The sequence below is a fragment of the Hyperolius riggenbachi genome, chromosome 4 (genome assembly GCF_040937935.1).
Source record: "Hyperolius riggenbachi isolate aHypRig1 chromosome 4, aHypRig1.pri, whole genome shotgun sequence".
Taxonomy (NCBI): domain Eukaryota; kingdom Metazoa; phylum Chordata; class Amphibia; order Anura; family Hyperoliidae; genus Hyperolius; species Hyperolius riggenbachi.
This window is the reverse complement of record NC_090649.1, coordinates 318,027,241-318,051,766: the sequence shown is the minus strand read 5'-3', so window position 1 is coordinate 318,051,766 and position 24,526 is coordinate 318,027,241. Positions and strand designations below refer to the sequence as shown.

Below are 24,526 nucleotides of genomic sequence, written 5' to 3'. Positions count from 1 at the left end.
ATGCAATATGCAGGAGATAGAGGAAAAATTGGGAAAGTAATCTTGGAAAATGTCTCTACACTTTAAATGACGCAAGTATTCTGACTGGTGGCTCTGGATAACTGCTCCACCCTCTTCTATAAGTTGTTTGCAACATTTTGATAAATCAGACTCACAGCGTTCTCACCCGAACAAAATAAAAAACATTTAAAAATGCATTCCAACATACAAAGCAAAAAAAAAATTAATTAGCATGCTCCATAACTTGGCTAAAAAAAAATAGCCTGAACGGTACATACTGTGGAGAACTGTACCTCACCAACACATACTGCTAGATTAATACTACTGTTTCACTGAAAGCAGTTCTCCATGTAAATCATTGCTCTCTGGCTAATGTCTGACTACCTTATAGATTTTACAGACGCTTTATAGCAACATAACTAGCAGATAGCTAGTATAACTGTAAAATAAAATTGGCTGCACTACAAAGAGAAGCCTGAGCTATGCAGAAACAGGACAGATGTGACTCCTGTTACTGGACCCTTTGATGTAGTGTGTCAGTGTCTGACTATGAGACACGATACCTCTCATAGCACCATCCTAAACTGTCTGAAAAACTTACAAAGCACAACACGGATTTCTTACAAACATTGCTGTCACACAGGGGTTTGTGCCATTTGTAAGAACATTGGATACAACTTTATTCATCTCACTTATTTTTATAAACCTTGAAAAACAAATAAAGTTGTAGATGACCCACGCTTAGCTTAGACTGCCCAAACTTTATCCTCACTGCAAAATAAGCTCATGCAAGCTGCACAGCCCTCTGGATTCCTGAAGACCAGTGCAGCTCCAAGGATTATTTACTAGAAGTTGATTCTAAGAATAGATTTCTTAGCGTGTTAATTTATAAAAGTGCCTCTAAGAAGCTGCTTTAACAGGTGAGAAAATCGTACTCATTAACTAGCAAAGAACTTGTAATTTTACTTGTATTTTGTACTTGGGAGTCGTGCTGTATATTATAAAGGAAGAAAATATACATTAGTAGTGCCCAAGGTTTGGCCCAGGAGGAATTTCAATACCTGGTTTGCAGAATTCACAAAATATTTGGTCTATCAGAAAAGAATTGCTTTTTTTTAAATACAATATTAATTTTTAAATGATTTAGTTAGTGTTTGTCCACTGTAAAATCTTTCCCCTCCCCGATTTACATACTGAAATTTATCACACATGGCAAAATCTTTAGTCCTGTCAGGTGCAGCTCTGTTGTTTGTTTCTGAGAATTCCAAAGCCAGTGAAAAAAATGCCTGGTTTCCCAAAATGGAGAATTTTGCATTGCTAAAAAGTTTGAGGTAATCATTACTGGGAGGGTGTGCTTACATACAAATATACTGCAATATATATATATATATATATATATATATATATATATATATATATATATATATATATATATACATACATATATATATATATATATATATATATATATATATATATATATATATACATACATATATATATATATATATATATATATATATATATATATATATATATAGTTAATGTTTCTGAAACCAGAGAAATTACCGTAAACAAGTGGGTATCCTGATTGATTTACTACATTTACTATATGTCATATATAGACTTAAGCAATTAATAAAGAACTCTTTGATGTCAGCTCATAAAGGCACACACAGCACACACAATACAGCGATTTGCTGAAGTCATAGCAAAAATGCTATTTATAAAATGCTGGGCACTTTGAATGAAAAGTATCAGTCCTATCTGGACAAAAAAAATACATTAAAAAGAGGTGTTAAAGTGAACCTTAAGCCAAAAAAAAATGAGTTTTACTCACCTGGGGCTTCTACCAGCCCCCTGCAGCAGTCCTGTGCCCTCGCAGCCACTTACTAATCCTCTGGTCCCCCGCTGCCAGCTAGTTTCGTTTTTGCCGACAGGCCCGTCAGGACTGGCCACGCGTAGCTTTTTCCGCATTCCCGACTGTAGTTAGTGCTATTGCAGGCCGCAACGCGTACAAAAATACGCGTTGCCGCATATCTAGTAATGCGGGAACGCGTATTTCTGTACACGTTGCGGCCCGCAATAGCGCTAATTACAGTCGGGAATGTGGAAAAAGCTATGCGTGGCCAGTACTGACGGGCCTGTCGGCAAAAACGAAACTAGCTGGCAGCGGGGGACCAGAGGATTAGTGAGTGGCTGCGAGGGAACAGGACTGCTGCAGGTGGTTGGTAGAAGCCCCAGGTGAGTAAAACTCATTTTTTTTTCTGGCTTAAGTGTCTCTTTAAGGAAGGTTATCTAATAAATGTAACCATAACTCTGTGGTTTAAAAATTACTTTAAGCACCATTTTATTGTATTTAGAAAGAAGTGGAAAACCACCAAATTGCAGCGGATGTTGTTGTGAAAACAATCATTTATTATGGTAAATACGGCCTTTTTAGGTGTCTGCATCTCTTTTCATTAATGAAGAAACCAGATGAACAATTAAAGCCCATTTATAGCACTTTTCCATGGTTTTTTAACAGTTAAAACAGCAACAACGTATTGATTCATGCTATGATTTGCATGCACAATACAGGCAAGGTGTAACTGGATACTGACATACAGTCTGTATCAGAGGATACAGAGAATGCAACTGATCTTATTTTTTAGATGGTAGTTTTATGTTTATAAACATATGCAAAGAATACTTCTTACATAACAGAGAAATATTGTTCAACATAAACAACCTTTTGGTTTCAAGCAGCTGCTGCCATTACAACTACCATAAAGTTCCATTCATGTCAGCAGAAGCTGGAGTGTCAATGACCGCTCATCCCAGCAAAATACAAATACCCATGATCCTTTTCTATTTTCAGAACACTGTTTAGCTGGACTAATTATAGCTTCCATTAAATCTGATTTTGCGAAAAGGTACTTACAGGTTTAGTCGCCGTCTTCTTTAGTCTCCCAAGTTCCCAAGTAGACAACTAATCCTGCAGGTCATGTCACAGCAACACCCAGAGGTGACGTCTGGGGCAGTCTCGCTTATATTTCCATGAAATGTGCAAGCATCTAGAAGGTAAACAAATCAGGGAGGGTAAGTGACAAACACAAGCATGTTATGATATAATTTGGACATTTTCCATAGAGAACAACAAAAACACTAAACCAATCACATCATTTTCTGAGGCTCAAAGAGGTTCTCAATTGAATTTTAATTCTGTTCTCTCATTCTCTCCAGTATTTAAAAAGTGCATACACTCCTGTTAAAATGCCAGATTTTTGTGATGTTAAAAAAAATGACATCACAAACAGATCATTTCAAAACTTTTGCCACCTTTAATGTGACCTATAACCAGTGATGCTCAATTAAATGATAACCAACTGATGAGGTGGGGGGAGTTGAAGTATTGGAGCTTGGAGAAAGGAAGCATCAGAGTTAAACAGGAACTGTAACATCAAAATGTCCCCTGGGGGGTACTCACCTCGGGTGGGGGAAGCCTAAGGATCCTAATGAGGCTTCCCACGCCGTCCTCTGTCCCACGGGGGTCTGCTGCAGCCCTCCGTACAGCGGCGACGTAAATATTTACCTTCCCGGCTCCTGCGCAGGCGCTCTGGTGGCTGTCGGCTCCGAAGTAGGCGGAAATACCCGATCGTCGTTGGGTCTGCTCTACTGCGCAGGCGCAAGTCTCCGGCGCCTGCGCAGTAGAGCGGACCTGACGGAGATCGGGTATTTCCGTCTAGTTCCGAGCCGAAAGCAGCCACAGCGCCCCCGCTGGAGCCTGCAAAGGTAAATATTGAACTGACAGTCGGGTCTGTCGCCGGCTGTTCGGAGGGCTGCAGCGAGACCCCCGTGGGACAGAGGACGGCGTGGGAAGCCTCATTAGGATCCCGAGGCTTCCCCTACCCGAGGTGAGTACCCCCCAGGGGATATTTTTGATGTTACAGAGTCTCTTTAAATAATCTGCACCCAACCAGCTGTTCCAAGCTGAGGAGGTGCTGAAAGTTCAGGTTGGAACAGCAACAGTAACAAGCAGTTAGAATTCCCAAGGGATTGGCATTTGGGTCATTCTGGAGCCTGTGTAATATCAAGATATCATCCTTCATACTATCAGGGATGCCATCTGCTGGCTCTAATAGTTAAATGTGAAATATTCAGTTATACATTTCCAACCTGAGCTTGAGCACAGTAATCCCTCTAAAACTATGCTGTAAAAAATATGGATTGTTAAGGTTTGTAGTACAAATCCTACTAACTAGAAACTCCAAAAAGAAGAACCTTTAAAGAGAAAGCATCACTCAGGAGTATAATTGAAAGAATACAAATGATCTTTATTCCATATGATCAGTCAACAATATATGACACTTATGATAATTCAAATATTAAAAACATTTTAAAGAGCCATGTCATCCATAACACTCCTTCCCGTTACAATTATGCCCCCCAAAAAAATGTATATATATATATATATATATATATATATATACACACATATACATATATATATATATATATATATAGTGGCTGGATAGTGTAATGGTTAAGGGCTCTGCCTCTGACACAGGAGACCTGGGTTCAAATCTCGGCTCTGCCTGTTCAGTAAGCCAGCACCTATTTCAGTAAGGAGTTTCTTGGGCAAGTCTCCTTAACACTGCTACTGCCTACTGAGTGCGCTCTAGTGGCTGCCTCACAAGCGCTTTGAGTCCGACAGGAGAAAGGCGCTATACAAATACTGCCATTATTATTATATATATATATATATATATACACATACACACACACACACAATTTTTGGTTTGTACCATATATTGTATACTATATACCACAAAGTGTGATGAAAAGATGTATACACATATACCAGCACGGGGGGCTCAAAACTAGAGCCCACAGGTGGATGAACCTGGGTTCAGTAAAGTAAAGTGCTAATTATTGCTAATGCAATAGTATGCAGAAAATATATAGTGATCCATATAAACCTATCAGAGAACATGTTCCATATTACATAAACCAAAGTACATGGTGTTTAAAAATAACAGTGATAATCATATAAATCAATGCAAAACCTCATGTAACAGCCAAATCCTTGTGCACAGTTAAAGGAAGGAAGGAGCAGCCTAAGAAGGCAAAGAAGTATAAAGAATATGGAGATACTTAGCCCAGGATAGAGGTGGTGGTATCAGGCAACACAGCAAGGAGAGACAGGGATCCCCCTCAGAAAAGTCAGACTAGTTCCACGGGTGTCACCCCGCTTTATCAATGAGAGAGGACTTAAATCCTACTCACAAAATTAATTTATATCCTAAGCAACTTTACTAAAATGCAATGGAACAGAGGAGGTGTGGAACAGACAGGGGTGGTGCAGCATGTAACATGAAGAATACTAGTGGCCATTGTCCATAACCTCAGCTGCAGACTACTGGCTACAGCATTGAAAGGTCATTAAAGTGGACCCAAATTAAAAATACAAGATTTCAGAAATAAAATCTATTTTCTAAATTATAATAATAAATAGCAGCCTTTTTCAGCTGCATGATGACAAATATAAAATATTTTACATTTATTGGAGGAACCCCTCCCTTTCTTTCATATTGCCAGGACAGAATCCGGCAAACTTTCTGAGTAGAAGGTGTCCGGCAAAGGAGGAATTGCTAATGGCTGCCACCTGTATAACCCTAGTTATGGAAAGAGAAGGGTGAAAAGTATGCACTGAAATGATCATAGGCTTGAAGCAGTGTTTATTTATCTTTGTATGTGTCAGAGTGGTGCAACTAAATATTTTGAATTTAAAAAATGTTTGGTTTGGGTCCGCTTTAAGCCGCAAAAAGGCATAACAGTCACTGCCGATTATTCAATTCCCTTCTCTCCTAAGTTTTCTCGGGGCTGATGTTTTCACACCTTATTGATAAAATGCACTTTAAGCCAACAGAAAGATACTCAGAATAATGTTGCTGAAAAGTTATTTTAAGTGGAAGATGATAAATTGTCTCCAAGCAGATAAATTAGGAGAAAAGGTGAAATGAATAAGGGTCATAATCTCTGTTACGACATTAGATGGGAATGCACAGGATTCATACATCACAAACAAGATGGCACACAGAAAACAACTGTTGCAAAGATGCGAGGAAGGTATAATGGAAATATACTGTGATAAGCACGTTCATCTTCCTCTAAAACCTTCGCCATGACCCAGAACAAGTAAGCAGAATAAGGCCCGGTTCACATTGGCATTTTCAGCCAAACAGATCCATTAAAGCGGATCTGGTCTCCACTTCACCGGATCTGTATAGCTTTGTCCACACTGGCAAACGGTTCCATGACAATGGTCAATGGGATCAGTGTTCACTCCGATCCGCCAATCCGTGCACCTGAGCGGGTGGGTAAGGGAGGGAGGGTTGAAGGAGGAAGCGTGGTAGTCACATGATGCAACGTGTGACACGAAGGGGAAGAAGACTGAAGCCTGGTAAGAAATCCTCCCTCACCCGCCCGCTCTGGTGCACTTCGTTCCCACATCATCCCCATGCCCCCACCCCCAGTGAAGCGTCATCACATTCTCCCAGACCCCCACCCCCTCTGGAGCATCCCCACATCCCCCCAGACCCCCACCACCAGTGGAGCATCCCCACATCCCCCACCCCCAGTGAAGCGTCATCACATTCCCCCAGACCCCCACCCCCAGTGGAGCATCCCCACCTCCCCCCACCACCAGTGGAGCATCCCCACCTCCCCCCACCACCAGTGGAGCATCCCCACCTCCCCCCACCACCAGTGGAGCATCCCCACATCCCCCCACCACCAGTGGAGCATACCCCCAGACCTCCACCACCAGTGGATTTTGCCCCTAAAGAACGGTCCGTTGTTTCACTAGTGTGAAGAAACGTTCAGTTCTATTATTGCCCCCAATGCATGGCTCAGCGATCCTGAAAAAATAGGTGCTGCAGCAAACTTGGATCTTGACTTGTTCAGTGCAAACAAATCAGTTTGAACGGATGGATGTGAACGGATCCATAGGTTCACATTGGACCTGTTCGCATCTATTTCGTTTTTGTACAGTATCCGTTCCATTCCGATCCGCGAACATACAGTTTTTTTAATGCAGGTGTGAACCGAGCCTAAGGGCTCTTTTACACTTAATCACTTGGTGTGCGTTAGTACGAGTATTTTCCATAGCAGTGCATTGTGAAAAAGATTTCAGTTAAAATGCATATAGGTCCTCCGTAGAAGCACTTAGACAGCGCGAAACGGCCGTCAGGCTTATTCTGTGCCCAGCACCCACCACCAGCTCACAGCTCGCAGCCTCCACTTAACGGTATGTGAACTTTTGTACTGCACGTATGTGATGTATCACTGCCTATGGATTAAACACGGATCACAGCAAGTGCCGACTTTGCATCCTTTGTTTCTAAAATGCATATAGGGCTTGATTCACTAAGACAAATAGCATGCCTTATCAAAGTTAACACGCCTTATCAGAGTAGCATAGCAAACTTATGCCTGGTAATTGGCAATGACGAGAGCTCCACTCATCCTGCTGAATGCCTGCGGGTTCGTAGAGCTCGCTATGTTACTCTGATAAGGTGTTTTAAATTTGATAAGGCGTGCTAACTTTGATAAGGCATGCTATTTGTCTTAGTGAATAAAGCCCATAGTGTGAACTGTGTCATAGGAAAACATGGGCATTACTTTGAAATTCAGTTTTCTTTCAGTTTTAAGTGAGAGCAACTGATTAAGTGTAAAAGGGGCCTTAGTGTTGAGATAACCTTCAGGTGAATCACGCTCAAACCTTCTCTCTCCAGCTATGCACCCCACTGTAGATTACCTTGTTTGTGTAGGGTGAAACAGCATCCACCATTAAAATAGAGAACCCACAATGAGATTGAGCTTGATGCTGGCTCTAGGTCTTGCCCCATATCTGTGGAACTGACAAATCTCTTTGTTTATGCTGGAGATATCATTGGTCTTTCATGTGTGCTGACAGGGATCTCTTGCTGTGTATATATATATATATATATATATATATATTATATATATATATATATATAGATTATATATATATATATATATATATATATATATATATATATATATATATATATGTATATATATTTGCCGTGCAAGCTGTACACTCAACTAAGTAAATTACCATTCATATGACATTAGGTATTCTGATTAAAGTTTACATACAGGCTGCATGCTTGTTCCAGGCGCAACTCCACCAACTGAAGCCAAAAGATCAGCATGACAGTCAGGCAACTGGCGACTTTGCATGGGAATAACAATAGCAGCTTCCATATCAATTTCACTACAGATTACTTATACATACATGTTTGTTTTAGGAACTGTCCAAAAATAAAAGCGGAAACCAGCAGAAGCAAGGGTTGTGCCCCCTCCACTAACATTTATCACTAGCTTCATGTTCTTTTCTGTTGACTTTAGGTGATGTAATGGATAAGGGATTTTCCAGTCATTGCCCCTTGGATGAAGCAATAAAGATATTGCAAATAATACCACCATAGTTTTCAAGTAAAGCACATTCCTCTCAGAATGACTGCACTTTTCCCATGAAAAAAGACACACTGCCCTTTAGAATAAGGTACCGCTTCACCACCTTAGCAGCTTGTTTCACATTCCCTTTCACAAGACACTCAGAGAGACTCCTAGCACTGACACAGGTGTGGCACCGACAGGTTATTGGCCCAGCGTCAGGAATCTGACAGCACAGAAGGAGATGACTGAGAGTGTAAAGCCCCAGTTACTCAAAGCTGTTTGATTTATTGCTATCACCTTGTGGGTGGTTTTATCATTTGCTGAAAAAATGAAGAGAACTCACTGTGTCAGCAAAAAGGCAACTGCTGAGCTGCATAATATCTACTTCTTTGTAACTATTATCTTACGTTACTCACAAAACTAATTTATCTTTCCTACCTAGGATTTCTGCATACTGCAGCTGAGGGCCCACCCACACTGCACATTTCTGGCATCTCCTGACTGGACAGGGGGCTTCTGAGTGACTCCAGAGTCATACAGTGCCACAGCCATGCCCCTTGATCTACCTCCTAACCTTTTAGGCTGGTTTCACAGTGGGACGTTACAGGCGCACGTTAGAGCAGCCTGTAACGCAGCCCACCGCACAGTAATGAAAAATCAATGGGGCTGTTCACAGTGCGGACGTTGCGTTACATTGTAACGCTGCGTCACAAGACAACGTACTGCATGCAGTACTTTGAACGTGGCTGAGCCGCATTAGACTGCTTGCACACGCTCAGTAATCTTGTGGAGGAGCGGAGAGCGGCCAGGCACATGGCTAATTAATATGCACTGCACGTTGTGACGTGCAGTGTTTACTTCCTGGAGCAGCCGCTCTGTGCGGCGATTGGCCGGCGGGACCACGTGATGCCGCATGCGCACAAGAGTGCGCATCACGGCATCACTGACGCCAGAGTGAGCTGCACAACGCGGCTCACTCTGACGTCCAGATCCAGCACCACCAGGCGTTGAGTTAGGGGGACGTTATGCGACCTTAACGCCCCCTCTAACGCAACGTCCTGGTGTGAAATTAGCCTTAAAGTGGAATGAAACTTCATATTAACTGAAAAAAAAACCATCCAACAACAAATCACTTATTTAACTTAGCTATCATTTTTTTTAATATTAACGTGTTAACTATCAGATTTAAGAGAAATGTAATATGAAAAGACTATTTCTGTTGGTTGCTAGGTTTATGGTTTCTCTGTGATGCCAAAAGTGACATCACTTCTGCCCTGTTCTTTTTTTTTTAACCCAACTTAGTGTTAATTTTCCCTCCTTACTGTCACAGCTTACTGTCCCAACCACAGCAAACACCACCTAGAGAACAAGCTTACATCACTGGGTAAACTCTTTAAAGGGTGGTGGGGGGTTCAATTACCTTCTGGATGTATCTTATCTGGAATAGAAAGATTTCTGTTTGAATGTTGAGATACGCCTGTTACTGTAGATAAGAAAAACACTTCCCACAATCCCACTGGCACTGCACAGTTCCTGTAGTTAGGCAGAGGTACCCTGACCAGGTAAAAAAAAACCAAATTGACGGACATATAGGGATCCCTTTTAGAAAAAAGGTTTACATATGTTTTTGGGGCTTTCACTATTTTTTTGGGCAATGTTTAATTTTTGGATGTTAAAACCCCCCTTAAAGACAGACTGGAAAAGACATCACTATCATTCACTCCGGCTAGTGTTGAATGTTGGGGGGACACTAGCCCACAGTGGCAAGATTACTGTACTGTATGCATAATTCCTAACTAAAAGGTCCAGTTTAATATTTTGATGCAGATAACTTTATAATACACTGAGTGGCCAGACCCAGCAATTTTTTTTTTTTTTTTTTTACAATTTTAAAATACATTCACATCTAGAATATTTAAAATGCCATTTCGTGCATCCAAATAATTCATAGCCCATATCACCAAAGTACTACTTAATTTTAACTATAGATGAGGTATGTGTGGGTAAGCAGTCTAAGGCCTCGATTTTCATATGCGATTCCGATTTTTAATCGGTACTGCATGCTGCATTGTATCTGCGTTTTTCTTTTGATAGCATCCAGGGAAAATCGGAATCACAAATCGGATTTGCAGTGTGTGGGGAGCCTCAGGCTTCTTTCATATGGGAGGCTAAAGGAGGTGAATTTAGCTGCTCCTGTGCACCGGCAGGTGTTTGCTAGCGCTCAGCACAGGCAGTAGAGAGGCAGCTACTGCCTTGCGTCACATCTGATTGAGGCAGTAGCCTTATCCAGACACACTTTGTGTCAGATGCTGACACCCGTGGGTGTACAAACACTGCCATTTCGCTGCACATTAAATTGCAGCCAGCGGTTGCTCAAGGGCTGGCAGACAGGAGGCTGAACTGTCAAACAAATGCGCTGTTCAGCCTCTTGTGTGAAAAAGGGCCTTACTATTATTTTAAAAATGTAGCTATAAATTTAGGTTTCATTTAAGAATAGCCAATTAGTGTGCTGCTCATAGCAGGTGAGTAAAAAGTGCTCATGTGACCGAGATAATGAAAAGCAAAGTATTAGGGCTCTTTCACATTAGGGCAGATTTTCTGCGTTTCAACGCAAAGGGTAAAGTTTGCGTTACCCAAGGTGAAATGAAAGTCCATAGACTTTCATTTTAGCTTTCACATATAACGCAGCCTTTTTGTGCGTTGCGTTCCACTGCACCCAGGCGCAGTTTTTTGGCCAACGCTAGCTTTATGCGTTACAATGTTAGTCAATGTAAAACGCACACTATGCGCGTTTTTAATCCGTTAACGCAGGCAATCAGTCCCAGAATGCAACAGAGGAACAATGTAGAAAGTTGACAACTAAAAGAAAAAAAAATTACCTGCGTTTTTCTATGTGCAGTAACGCATTGAAAACGGATTAAAAACGCACACTCACTGCAGTGCAACGCATATCAAAACGCAGTAAAAGGCATACAACAAAACGTATGCTTTGAGCGTTCTCCAACGCAAGCTCTGATGTGAAAGAGCCCTTAGAGTTCTACATGGTGCTGGCTTACTACAGCATAGCTTTTCAAGACTGATTAGTTCTACCAAAATTGTAGAACTATATGAGACAATGATGATTATAATATGAAGATACAGCAGGAGAAAGGAAGTGAAGAATGCTCATACAGCTCCGTTCAGTTATACTAGTATAGCTATTTCAAACTCATTAAAGGACCACTACCAGGAAAAACTGCAAAATAATAAAATGATCAGCATCTGAGGCACAATGGGATTTGCTGGACTGAGTTTAAGGCGCAAGTGAACTCAGAACTTCCTCTCTGCTCTAAATGATGAGCAACAGTATAATAACCTTTAAAGATAAACTTTCTTTGATACAGCTTACAGAGCTCCCACAATAATTCTGCAGTGTGTCTACTTCCTGCTTTCATGGAAGCAGAGAAAGGGTTTAATCCCTGTGTTTGTATATTAGTGTTGTCTGCCAAATTTCTGAGCTAAGGGCTAGTTCACACTCAGCGCTCGATCTCGTGATTCTTGCGCACTTTGCGCTGGTGATTCCCGTTCAATAGAACGGGAATCACAGAGCAAACGGCCTCAAAATGCTGCATGCAGCGCACTTTCGATTAATCCCAATCGCTACAGTGTGAATGTATCCATAGGGATACATTGTAGCAGCGCTTTGCTGATCACCGGCGATCAGCAAAGCGCTCAAGAATCGCCCCAATGTGAACCAGCCCTAACCCAACTGAGAACTCAAATTACACTTGTGATTACTTGCAGATGAGGGGCTCTTCTCTCTAAACACAAATAGGGTGGAGTTCTCTGTGCTTTACTTGTGACCAGTGCAAGAGTTCAGATCCACTTTAACAGAGGTTGGGCGATCCTAGTGAATTCTTTCCACTCCAATCTTTTGCTATTTGTAGAGCCTCTATGTTGGCATCTTACAATAAGAACACAGTTTCTTTTAAACAAAGTATTGTGCTTATTAAAATATTACCAAGATATAAATAAAGTTTTTTAAGTTTTTCTGCTTGGGTTTAAGAAGTGCTGTCCATGATATTCTTTGTTTTGGCTTTGTTCTAAAAAAAACAAAATGTGCAAATATACCATACAAACACAATCTATCCAGTTCAAACAGCAAGCAACTATACTGTACAATGGTCAAAATATCCTGCTAAGAAGTCCTAGGTCTAAGCAGGATAATGGCATTTTCAATGTAATTAATATAAGGTACACTGTGAAATATTTGATAGAAAAGGCCACGCTATTACTGCCAGCTAAAGGTCAGACTAGGAAAACTGAAGGGGGTATAGACATAGATCCCAACTAATGTAGGAAGAAGTGACATATTATAGCCTAGGTAGATATTTACCAAGAATTACTAGTAAAAAAAGAAAAATCAACATGTTTTAGCTCATTCAAACTATAGAAATCACCTTGTATATAAAGACACTTATATCCAAACAAGACAAAAAAGCAATTGAGCGAAAATAGCTTCTCCGCTTAAAGAAATTCCATGACAGCGCATGGCTTTGCCAGGAATATCTGAATAATCACATTTCCTGTAGTTATAAAATGATGTGGCAGAAAATGGACTAAGGCTTACAGCTATGACCTCAGAGACTCCTGATGCTACAATGTCACAGCTTTATCATCTGAGTGCAGGAAAGGCACATGTACCGTATACACCTGTATACAAGATCACACGCACCCACACCTCTCTCCCTTCTTTCTAACGAAGATGGACCTCCAATATTTGGGAAAATCCTCTCTCCCTTGTATAAATTGAGGGATAATGTACTATGGTTAAAGCCAGATTAAAGTTTGGCATAGGGTGTGTGTGTGTGTGTGTGTGTGTGTGTGTGTGTGTGTGTGTGTGTGTGTGTGTGTGTGTGTGTGTGTGTGTGTGTGTGTGTGTGTGTGTGTGTGTGTGTGTGTGTGTGTGTGTGTGTGTGTGTGTGTGTGTGTGTGTGTGTGTGTGTGTGTGTGTGTGTGTGTGTGTGTGTGTGTGTGTGTGTGTGTGTGTGTCTGTAGGGAAGACAAATACAGGAATAGCACATGGGACAATATGGCTCAAGCATCACAGATCTTTGATGCTTTTAGGCGGGCCCATAGGCTAAAAATAGAAAAAGATCTATCCGAGTGGCTGAAAAATGCTTAAAGGGGAGCTATCAGCCATACTATCTCAGGAAAAAAAAACACACATATAAAGTAGATAAATACTTGCTCTACTTACATAACATATGTATTGCACTGTCCATGTTTTGATTTTAGTGATTTTTCTACAGTAAAAAAAGAGACATGCCTTCTTAGCATTTCCCATTTTAACTGTGGCTATTTTGAAGCCAATCCTGATGTCAATTCCTCCCTTACTCTCCTCTGTCTGATTGTGTATGCATTGCCCGCCCTCCACAATAGAAAATGCATTGTCTCAGCATGAGAAATATTTGCCAATCAGAGAGGAATAGAGGTGTGGGAGGGGAAAACAGGTGGAAAAGAGGCTTCAGCCAATCAGGCTGCATTAGTTAAGTCTGAGGGGATAGTAGCGAAGCAAAAAAGACAACCCAGCATGCCCTGCAACTTCCTTTGTGCGTACCAAATTTTGTGTGTACCAAATAAAAGTCTGGCAAACTGGGGAATGATCATTTATCAACAAGAAAAGTAAGAGTGTTTTAACTTTTGGATTGCCTGGTTAACATCTTTATTACTTGTTTACCAGATAAAAATAAATAATTGATTTTTTATTTTATGCCGGGGGTGATTTAAAAGAATGGTTAGGAATTCACTGTCAGGCTCCCCAATTTGGCTGTTGGCTGCCTGCATGCCTTTGTTTCTTCCAGATTCTGACCAACTTCTAGCCAAAAAATACAGTCCAGTAAAGGAAGCAGTGTACTTGCCGAGGAACATAGCACAACCTAGTAAAAGTTGTAAAGGGCATGTGAAGAGAGCCATCTTCCTGGACTTAAATGGAGCTCTCTGCACATTCTAGTTCTTTACTCCATTATTGATGATTTTCTCTACATGACACCAAAAATATTGAGGTGTGCACAGCATTATTAATAGCCATAAGACAGTGTTAATGGTAACTAAAAAGGCGTGTTTCCATGCGTTCTCTAGTCCAGGCAATGAACACTGTGGCCTCTCAGTCATAACCCGGAGTTTCTGTTGCATTTCACACAGATGGCTGCTGAAAGCAACCAGGAAATTGGTAGTAAATATATAGTGAGAGTCGAGTATTCCTTTCAGCTGCCATAACCTGACAGGCCTGAAAAACAAGTCAAAGAAAGACAAAAGGTTGTCAGTGAACACCTGGCCATTAATTCACACATATGCAATGTACTTTCTTGTTATCTTATCACACTAGGGAGTTCCCATGACAGCAAACTTCAATAATTTAGTAAACAGAATTCCCCTCTTTGAAGGAGACAAATGAGGAAGTAGAAACTCTATGTGCCACACCAAAAATATGCTTTAGTCTAGCACTAAATATAAAGGGCAACTGATCCTACATTCAGGCAAGATGAGAACTTCATTTCATGCAGCACCTTTCCAAGCAAGGCAGAGGCTGATCTAGGCTCATAAAACATAGAACATGCCGCCTCAATGCAGGGGTCACACGTATTTGGATCGCATGCGATTTGCCTCAGAGCAGAAAACTTACGCACAAACCCACATAATGTACCTCTGTGGACTTCACAAGAAACGCAATGATGTGTATTTTTAGGTGCAGAAAAAAAAATGCTCATCAAGTTTTTCTTTTCTGCATGAGTTACGGGAATCATATGCGATTCACACTCAATGCATTCTTATGAGAAATCAAAAAAGGGGGAAAATTTGGAAATACTTTATTTCACCTGCCCAATTTGAATATTTATTAAAAACTCAAAAAAAAAAAAAAAAAAAAAACGAAAAAGCACAGAAACACACATGACAGAAAACTGATGCTTTTCCACATGGACAAATGTGACCTCAGCCTTAGGCTTCCATCACATTACATGAACAAAAAACTACAATGCATTATATTGACTGCTTTCATAGACATTGTGAAGTATATAAAAGTATGCACAAATGGTTTTTATCCAGAAGTTGCATGCCTCCATAGTAGCTTTATGGTCCACCGTGGCTATAGATTCATCACTGACAATATTTACTAACATCAACCTAATATAACTTTTTATCGAAAATGATCATTAAAGCACGATGAAACAGCTGCTTTTAAAGCCCCCCAATAAATAATAATTGCCCATTCAGAATATTAAGCATATAATAATAAGCATATAATAAATAATAATTACACATTTAGGAGTATGCACCTGTTTGAACCTGCAGTCCCTTAAAGTGACCCAGAGATGAACTGAAGTAAAGCTCTGATACTTAACTCAGGGCTTCCTCCTGCCCCATAAATACGTCCCACGCCATCCTCCCACGGCCTGCCGTTCAGCCGCGGTAACTTTGTACACATGTGGCCAACTGCACGATATCAACCTAAGAGTCATATGACTTGATCTGCCAGGTGGATCGAGTAAACACCTGTTATCAGTCGCTCGCCTAGCCATTTAACACACGTACACATGCCTGATTGTCGTCCAACAGACCAATTCAGACGACAATCAGGCAGATTCGTAGGGAGGAAGTAGGTGTTCCTGTTATTACGCTTTTTCTTGTGTTTGAAATTTTAATGTTATTTTTGTGTGTTTACATCTTCAATATGATTTTTACTGGAATGTACAGAATCCATTCCAGCACTTTGCTGGAAACAAAAGGGGGGGGGGGGGGGGGGGTTAGGGTACAAGTGAGGTCACACTGTGGCCTCACTGGCCTTCCTTAAAGGACAACTGTAGTGAGACGTATATGGAGGCAGCCATATTTATTCCCTTCTAAACAATAGAAGTTGCCTGGCAGCCATGCCGATCTATTTGGCTGTGGTGATGTCTGAATCACACCAGAAATAAGCATGCAGTTAATCTTGTCAGATCTGACAATATCAGAAACATCTGCTGCATGCTTGCTCAGGGTCTATGGCTAAAAGTATTAGAGACAGACGATCAGCAGAATAGCCAATATGGCAGCCTCCATAGCCCTCTCACTACAGTTGTCCTTTAAAAAAAACCTGAGCCAAAGGTCAGGCTCAGAAACAAATACTTACCTAAGGAGAGGATTGCCTCTGGATCCTAATGAGGCTTCCCTCTGCCTCTTCCACAGATTGGGGCCACACTCCTATGCTGGCAAGAGAGCGGCTGTGCTGCAGCCTCATAAACCCAGCCACACCTGCACAGTAGAACAAAGCCACTCATGCACTGCACAGGCGTAGTATGGCCATGCGCATGCTTGAAGAGGAGTTTGGCCCCAATCAGATTACCAACAATCCCTTGTTAAAATTCTTTGGAGGGTTTAAACTCAGCAACGGTGGGCTGGAGGATGCCATGGGAAGCCTCATTAGGATTGGAGGATGCCATGGGAAGCCTCATTAGGATTGGAGGATGCCATGGGAAGCCTCATTAGGATTGGAGGATGCCATGGGAAGCATCATTAGGATCCAGAGACCTCCCTCTCCTTAGATAAGTATTTATTTTTTGTACTTGAGCTTTGGCTTGGTACACTTTAATGCTGGGCATATACGGTTCGTTTTTGCCACTCGATTCTCCCGTTCAATCGTTTCGCCGCTCGATTTCGCAGTCAATTCTCTTATCTTGCGCTTTTTCTTATCTTTTGCTATTCACGTCTATCACAAACTGAGTGACGAAATTGAGCGGCGAAACAATCGAGCAAGAGATCGGACATGTCAGAAATGATCTATCGAGCCATCTGTCTGGCTCAAAAACAAACCGTGTATTCCCAGCATAAGATGCACACTCGCCCAGGACGAAAACAAAGAAAGGAAAAGTATTTACCGTGGTGCCCGGCTTTAGACACAGGAAAAGGTGTGAGGGGTACAGCACACTTTGTGTGAGGATTTTTGAATTCATCATATGTATAGAGTTTCATCCTGCTTTGAAGCTCTTTTGTACAGTCTAATTTGTTTGCTAACACACTAATGGGTCTTAAAACTGCCATAAACTGGGTGATGCAAACTCTTGAACCTAGGATATATTATGAAAGAAACTCACAAGTCAGCGCGTAGGCTTTCTTTGCTATTTCCATCCAGCAGGGGCTTTCCGCTTTTTGCAATATCCACAACCATCTTCCAATGAAACAGGAACTGCAAGTGATTCCTCTTAAATAAGCCTTCAACGTCAATTCAGTAGAATGTGTGTGCACAGAAAATCCTTCAAGGCTCCACAGCTGTTCTGTGACAGCTGTTCCCCTATTACTCATAGAGTAAGGGTGTATGTGTGTGTGTGTGCGTGTTTGTGTGTGCCTAGGTATATGTCTTTAGGGAAGACAAATACAGGAATGGCACATGGGACAATATGGCTCAAACATCACAGATCTTTGATGCTTTTAGGTGGGCCCATAGGCTACAACTAGAAAAAGATATATCCGAGTGGCTGAAAAATGCTTAAAGGGGAGCTGTCAGCCATACTATCTTAGGGAAAAAAACACACATATAAAGTAGATAAATACTTGCTCTACTTACATAACATATGTATTGCACAAAATCTTCCAAAGCAGGCATGTGAACAAAAGCCCCCCAATGTTGCCTAAAGGATCCAGCAAGACGGATCTTTAGCTTCATCCTAGTACCAACTCTCAATTCCATTGTTCTCACCCTGTCCCCTGGAGCTGCTCCATCATGTGATATGTAATATCCCTCCTCCTTCGCCATAGAAACAGATGCATCTCTAGCCTCTAGGCACTGAGGGGTCGAGTCCCAAGTCCTGTAGGTGACAGTGCTCATGTATGAAGTTTTTTTCATACTGGTAAGCATGGATAAAACATTTTTTTAGGTATGGTGCACACTATGTTGGAGCAGTACTGTATCTGTATTAATGGATGCTCTGGGGCACTGACTGCTAAAGGGCCACTGTAGGTTCCACTGCTACTCTGGGCTTGAGGCATGATATTCATTAAATGCTGTCCGTTAAAGTGAGCGCAAGTGGGTTTTTTCTGCAATGGACTCAACCCCTAGAACATCACTGCAGTCCTTAGCCTGTCTATTTTGAACCCACTGCCCAGTCTGTCACAATGCAGGGCAGGGAGCATAGTGTGAACCAAGTTATAGGTGGCCACACCCCATATCATTTTTTAAATATCTTTAAATATCTTTTCAATTTAAGTTGCATCATGCTGCAGCATGTTGGTGTTACTTCAGTGCCCTAAAACGCACTGTGTGTACTGGCCCCATGACATAAATGGCAATTTCACACGAGTGCATTTTTGGTACAGTAATTTAAATGTTGGTAAACTGTCAGCATAAACTGATCACTCCCACTGCACTCTACAACAGTAACAGTGATGGTTTGGGTGAGCAACAAGTAAGAAGCCATCTTTGGGACTCTTTTAGGTAGCTAAGAGGTTAATAAGACAGCAGTCACCTGACAGAAGGTATCTTGGTGTTACTTCAGTCTAACACTGCAAGCCCGCCAGTGTAAACAAGAGTCATCAGTGACTAAGCACTTATTTCAGTACATGACAATCTGTGGTTTTAGTCATGTACAGCCAGAAAAGAGCTTGCACAATGCATTGCTTTGTATTTTGTCAGGCCAAGCCATGAAACAAACAGCAGAGGCATTTACAGCACCTGAGGCCTTCACAACTTCTATAAGAATCACCTGTTACAGGAAATGACAGCAGTTTCTACAGCAGCCCCACTGAAAAGTCACATTAGAGACAGCCTACACAAATTCCTCAGGACACTAGGAGCCGGGGCTAAAACAACAATTTTGCAAGCTGCTCAAATATTTCTGCGGTGATTAACCGTTTTTATAGCTTAAAGAGAACCACATAATTATACGTATACATCTCTTGTACCACATTATTCATAAAGTGCCAAAGGAGATGCGGACATAAATGTAAACCTATAATAATCGTTATCTTTACAGAGAAAATAATGCAAAAAGGAAACGATTAAAAGACAAAATTCAAGGCTAAAACAGCCAAAGATTGCTTATACAGTATAGCAAATAACAAAAGGAATCAAAGAAAAAAAAATTGCATTAGTTGCAGGATTATTAATCTGTCTGAAGGTGACAATAAATGATCAAATTGCCTGACTGATCAACCGTCTAAACCGATCGTTGCAATTGATCGGAAAAGATTGTTCAGGCCTAATGAAGAAAAAAAAAAGGATAATGCCAATCACACTAGTAGAATCGATCCAAAATACGAATCAGCAGAACGATTGATAGGACAATCGTTCCTCATCGATCAATACCGTTATTGGTAGCCGATCAATCATACGGTCGTTCGGGAGTTTGTACACTTAATGGGCACCTTAAGGCTAGTTTCACACTGTGGTGTTACATTGCACTGCATTATAACAAACAGATAACGCAACCCAAAACAACAGTTGAGGTTGCAGGCAAAATAACACAGACAAAGAAGCAACTGACACATGTGCACCTTTATTGACCAACATTATGTTCATCAACAGGTGCAATTCTAACAATCTACTCCATATTCTGCATTGTAACAAGTTGTTCATAGACTGAATAGCACCAAATTACAAGTAGCTATCACAGACTCATAGCTAAAGCTGCTATTTAATGCAATCTTGCTATTAATAATTTTTTAAAAACACAGTTCAGTGTCAGGCTACGTTCACAGTGGGAAGTTATTGTCCTGCCCTAATAAACTGTTATAACGCAGGTTACCGCACTGCCATGTTAAGCCTATGCGATGTTCACAGTGCGACGTTGTAAATGTTGCTTTATGGTAAGGCACTGCTGCATTGAGTTACCTCTAAACGCAGATGTTAACAGATACAGGGAAGCATACTTTTTATTGCCTGTATGCTCTACTGTATATAATGTATGCAATGGTAACACAGCATTAATGTGCGTTACCACCTTTTTTTTGTGTCACGTTGTAATGCTAAGTTGTGACTTTATCGTCGCATCACAACACAACGTTCCACTGTGAACCTAGCCTCAGTGTTGTTAAAAACAAACAAGAAGAATTGACCAGGTCGCCACCTGGATTTATGCATTTGTAGCTTTATATATTGTGGTATCATAGCAGTGAAATGCACATATTTTGGCCAATCAAATCAAATGTTGTATTGTGCATTGCGTGCAGCCCTGTGCCCGTTTTTTATCGGGCGCCCACATTTCACAGTGTAACCGCTAGTTATAATGCCGCCTAAGGCAGCGCCCGGAAATTATCGTTTTTGTGGCAGGGCTAGTTAAAGTGGTCTGAAACTCAGCATTTCTTCTTTGCTCTAAAAGATTATTTACAGCCTTACACATGCTACCAGAAAAAAAAATTGATGCAAAACAGCATTCAAACAGTTAAACACAGCCCTTTTTCTGCAGTGGAAAGCTCCTTTGGCTTATGATCTGCATCTGAAGATTACATTCCTCAGTTGCTTCAATTAGTTACATCCAGCCATGTTCTGAAACAGAACTGTACTGAGCTGACAAGCAGAGACAGATGAGAAATTATCACGAAATGGCTGCTGTATTTATTTATTAAAATCTATGAATAAAATTCAATGGCAGCTTTCAGAGCAGATAACCTGTACTTTGGGAATCTGTAATTTGCAAACAGGCAATATTACTTGTGCACAGAAGCAAATATGGTAATTGTATGGGTAATAAAAAGTAAGACAACACATTTTTATTGAATGTTATGTCAGAGTTTTATTCCACTTTAAGCTTAGGCGTGGTGGCAAGGTTAAGGTTATCTGTGGGGGAGGTTAAGATCAGGAATCTGGGTTGGGGGTGGTTAAAGGACTTACGAGCCCAAATCAGTAAAAAAAAAAAGGTCTGTACCTGGATGAAGTTTGAAGGCACGGAGGACGCCATCCGCGCCCTCCGTGCAGCTCCGCCGGGTCCCCGCTGCTTATCCTCCCCCCGGCCAGACCCCGACCCCATAGCCCGGGTCGGGCTCTCCTGCCTCCTCAAATATGGCCGCCGGAGGAGGCTGTAACTGCGCAGTCCGCACCGACGCGAGTGCGGCTGCGCAGCTCTAGGGCCTCCCTCCCCGATCCACGCTACGTAGCGTCCTCCGTGCCATTTAAACTTCATCCAGGTACAGACCTTTTTTTTACTGATTTGGGCTCGTAAGTCCTTTAAGGTTAGGTATCGTATAGGCAGAGTTCTGTGAGAGAACAGAGTTTGATTATGCCATAGTAAAATACAGTATCAGTAAAATACAAATAATTTACTATCGGCTATTTCCAGGTGCCCAAATTTCATGGCGTCTCTATTTCATGCACGCGTTGACTCCTTGGTAGTAGTAAAAGCAATAGTTGCAGTGCTAGACATGCTTCATTCTCAAATCTAGTCAGAGGCCAGCAGACAACGCACCAACCCAATTTTTAGTAGTAAATCTGCTTCAACCTACTTGAAATTATTACATAACTGATAGCCCTTACCCCCTAATCTGCATTTTGTTGATTGTTAACATGCAGGGCTGTGGAGTCGGTACAAAAATACTACGACTCCATCTCCGACTACTCAGTAAATGAAACCACCGACTCCAACTCCAGGTACCCAAAATGGCTCCGACTCAGACTCCTCGAATCTAACTCCTTAGTCTAATACTTACCAGGGCTGTGGATTTGGTACTAAAATCATCCAACTCCAACTCCCGACTCCCCAGCCCTGAAGACATGTCTTTATAATGTACATTGCTGTACTATGTATCCATTAGTGCTGCATTTGCATTTCTGGTGTGTCTGAGATTGTGTTAAAGGCTGGGAAAACTAAACAAAAAAAATGCATACAGGTGCAATGCGATTTTTCAGTGTAAGTTTCCCACAATAACCAATCAAATCAATCTGCCTGCCACAGAATGCAAACACATATAAATGCAATGTAGGTACAGAAAAGTAAAAAAAATTGCACACACAAATGCACCATAAAAATGACAGAAATTGAATGGTGCAAGAGAACTAAAACTCAGTCAATCTCAATGTACTGCTCATTTGTGTTTTCAATCCGCAGTGTGAAGAAGAACTAAATTAATCTGGGACCATCAGGGCTGTGGAGTAGGAGTCGAGGAGTCGGAGCAATTTTGGGTACCTAGAGTCAGAGTTGAAGTTTCAATAAACGTAGATACAAGACAGCAAGTGGCTGGACACATCCAGAATAAATAAACTATTTTATTTCAAAACTCCTAAAACAGACTCACATGCAAAAGCGGACTGTCCACTGTATTGCATGTGAGTCTGTTTTAAAGGATACCACAACTGACATGTGGCATAATGAGATAGACATGGGTATGTACAGTGCCTAGCACACAAATAACTATGCTGTGTTCCTTTTTTTCTTTCTCTGCCTGAAAGAGGTAAATATCAGGTATGTAAGTGGCTGACTCAGTCCTGACTCAAACAGGAAGTGACTACAGTGTGACCTTCACTGATAAGAAATTCCAACTATAAAACACTTTCCTAGAAGAAAATGGCTTCTGAGAGCAAGAAAGAGATAAAAAAGGGGGAAATTCTTATCAGTGAGGGTCACACTGTAGTCACTTCCTGTCTGAGTCAGGACTGAGTCAGCCACTTACATACCTGATATTTACCTCTTTCAGGCAGAGAAAGAAAAAAAGGAACACAGCATAGTTATTTGTGTGCTAGGCACTGTACATACCCATGTCTATCTCATTATGCCACATGTCAGTTGTGGTATCCTAACCACTTGCCGACCAGTGGATTTTACACTGATCGGTGCTGCGTGGGCTCTACAGCCCGCAGCACCGATCAGGAGTCCAGCAGGGCGATCAGACTACCCCCCTTTTTTCCCCACTAGGGGGATGTCCTGCTGGGGGGGTCTGATCGCCGCCGGCCATCTGCGTTTTGCGGGGGGGGCTTCTCAAAGCCCCCCTCCGCAGCCATTTCTGCCCTCCCGCTCCTTACCTCCCTCCCTCCCTCTCTCCGTAATGCGCAGGACGGAGTTCCGTCCTGCGCATTGTAGGATAGGCTTCAGCCTATCATATGCCGGCGATCCCCGGCCAATCAGAGGCCGGGGATCGCCGATCTGCCTGACGGCGCTGCTGCGCAGCAGCGCCGTATGATGTAAACAGCGGGGATTTCTTCCCCGCCTGTTTACATTTTGCCGGAGAGCTGCGATCGGCGGCTCTCCGGCTGTTCACGGAGACACCCTCCGTGAACTGACATGGAAAGGCCGCTCGATCGAGCGGCCGTTTCCATGGTAACCCGCAGACGACCAGTTTACGCCAATCGGCGTTAGCTGGTCGTCAAGAGGTTAAGAGTTTTTAAATAAAATTGGCATTTTATTCTGGATGTGCCCAGCCACTTGCTCTCTTGTAACTACATTGATTGACTTAAATTGGGCTTAGAACACTCCAGTGGGCTGATATAGTGGATCCTGTGCACTGTTTCTCTACTTCACTGAGGTTTCAATAAACCGAGGAGTCGGAGTTGGATGATTTTTGAACCAAATCCATAGCCTTTGTAAAAATTAGACTAAGGAGTCGAGGAGTCGGAGCAATTTTGGGTACCTGGAGTTGATGGTTTCATAAACTGGGAAGTCAAGAGTCGGATGATTTTTGTATTGACTCCACAGCCCTTGGGACCATACTTGTATCCACCGAAAAAACCCATGGTTTTAATGCGAGTGACCCATATTGGACTACCGGCAGTCTATGGGAATCACACACTGGTCCGTAGGCAATTAATGTTTTCTCCTAAATTGTCTCCTAGGAGATAATTTTTCATTTTCTATTTAAAATAACTTATCAGCACTTTTCAACTGAATAAGTACTAAAAAGTAGATGAAAAGTGCTATCAAATTTTTTTGAGTATTTTCTTGCTTTCTGGTGGCTTAAAAGGCATTTTATTGACAAGTTTAAAATTATCACCTAGGAGAAAACTCAGGAGAAAAAGTGAATTGCATATGGGCCATGGTGTGCAATATTATGCTGCAGAGTTTTTTCAAATGCGCCGTAATCGCAAAGGATGATTGCAAAGTTCCAAACGAACATGTGTGTC

At 41.6% G+C, this 24,526-nt stretch overlaps 1 protein-coding gene across 3 annotated transcripts in view; it reads right to left on the bottom strand.

Moving 5' to 3' along the window:
* Positions 1 to 24,526, bottom strand: part of HIVEP2 (HIVEP zinc finger 2) — a 258,918-nt gene that overhangs the window by 183,034 nt on the left and 51,358 nt on the right. For all 3 annotated transcript variants that reach the window (XM_068231705.1, XM_068231706.1, XM_068231704.1), the window contains exon 2: positions 2,924 to 3,056. The gene's annotated coding sequence lies outside the window, so the exon portion shown is untranslated. The remainder of the gene's footprint in view (positions 1 to 2,923; positions 3,057 to 24,526) is intronic.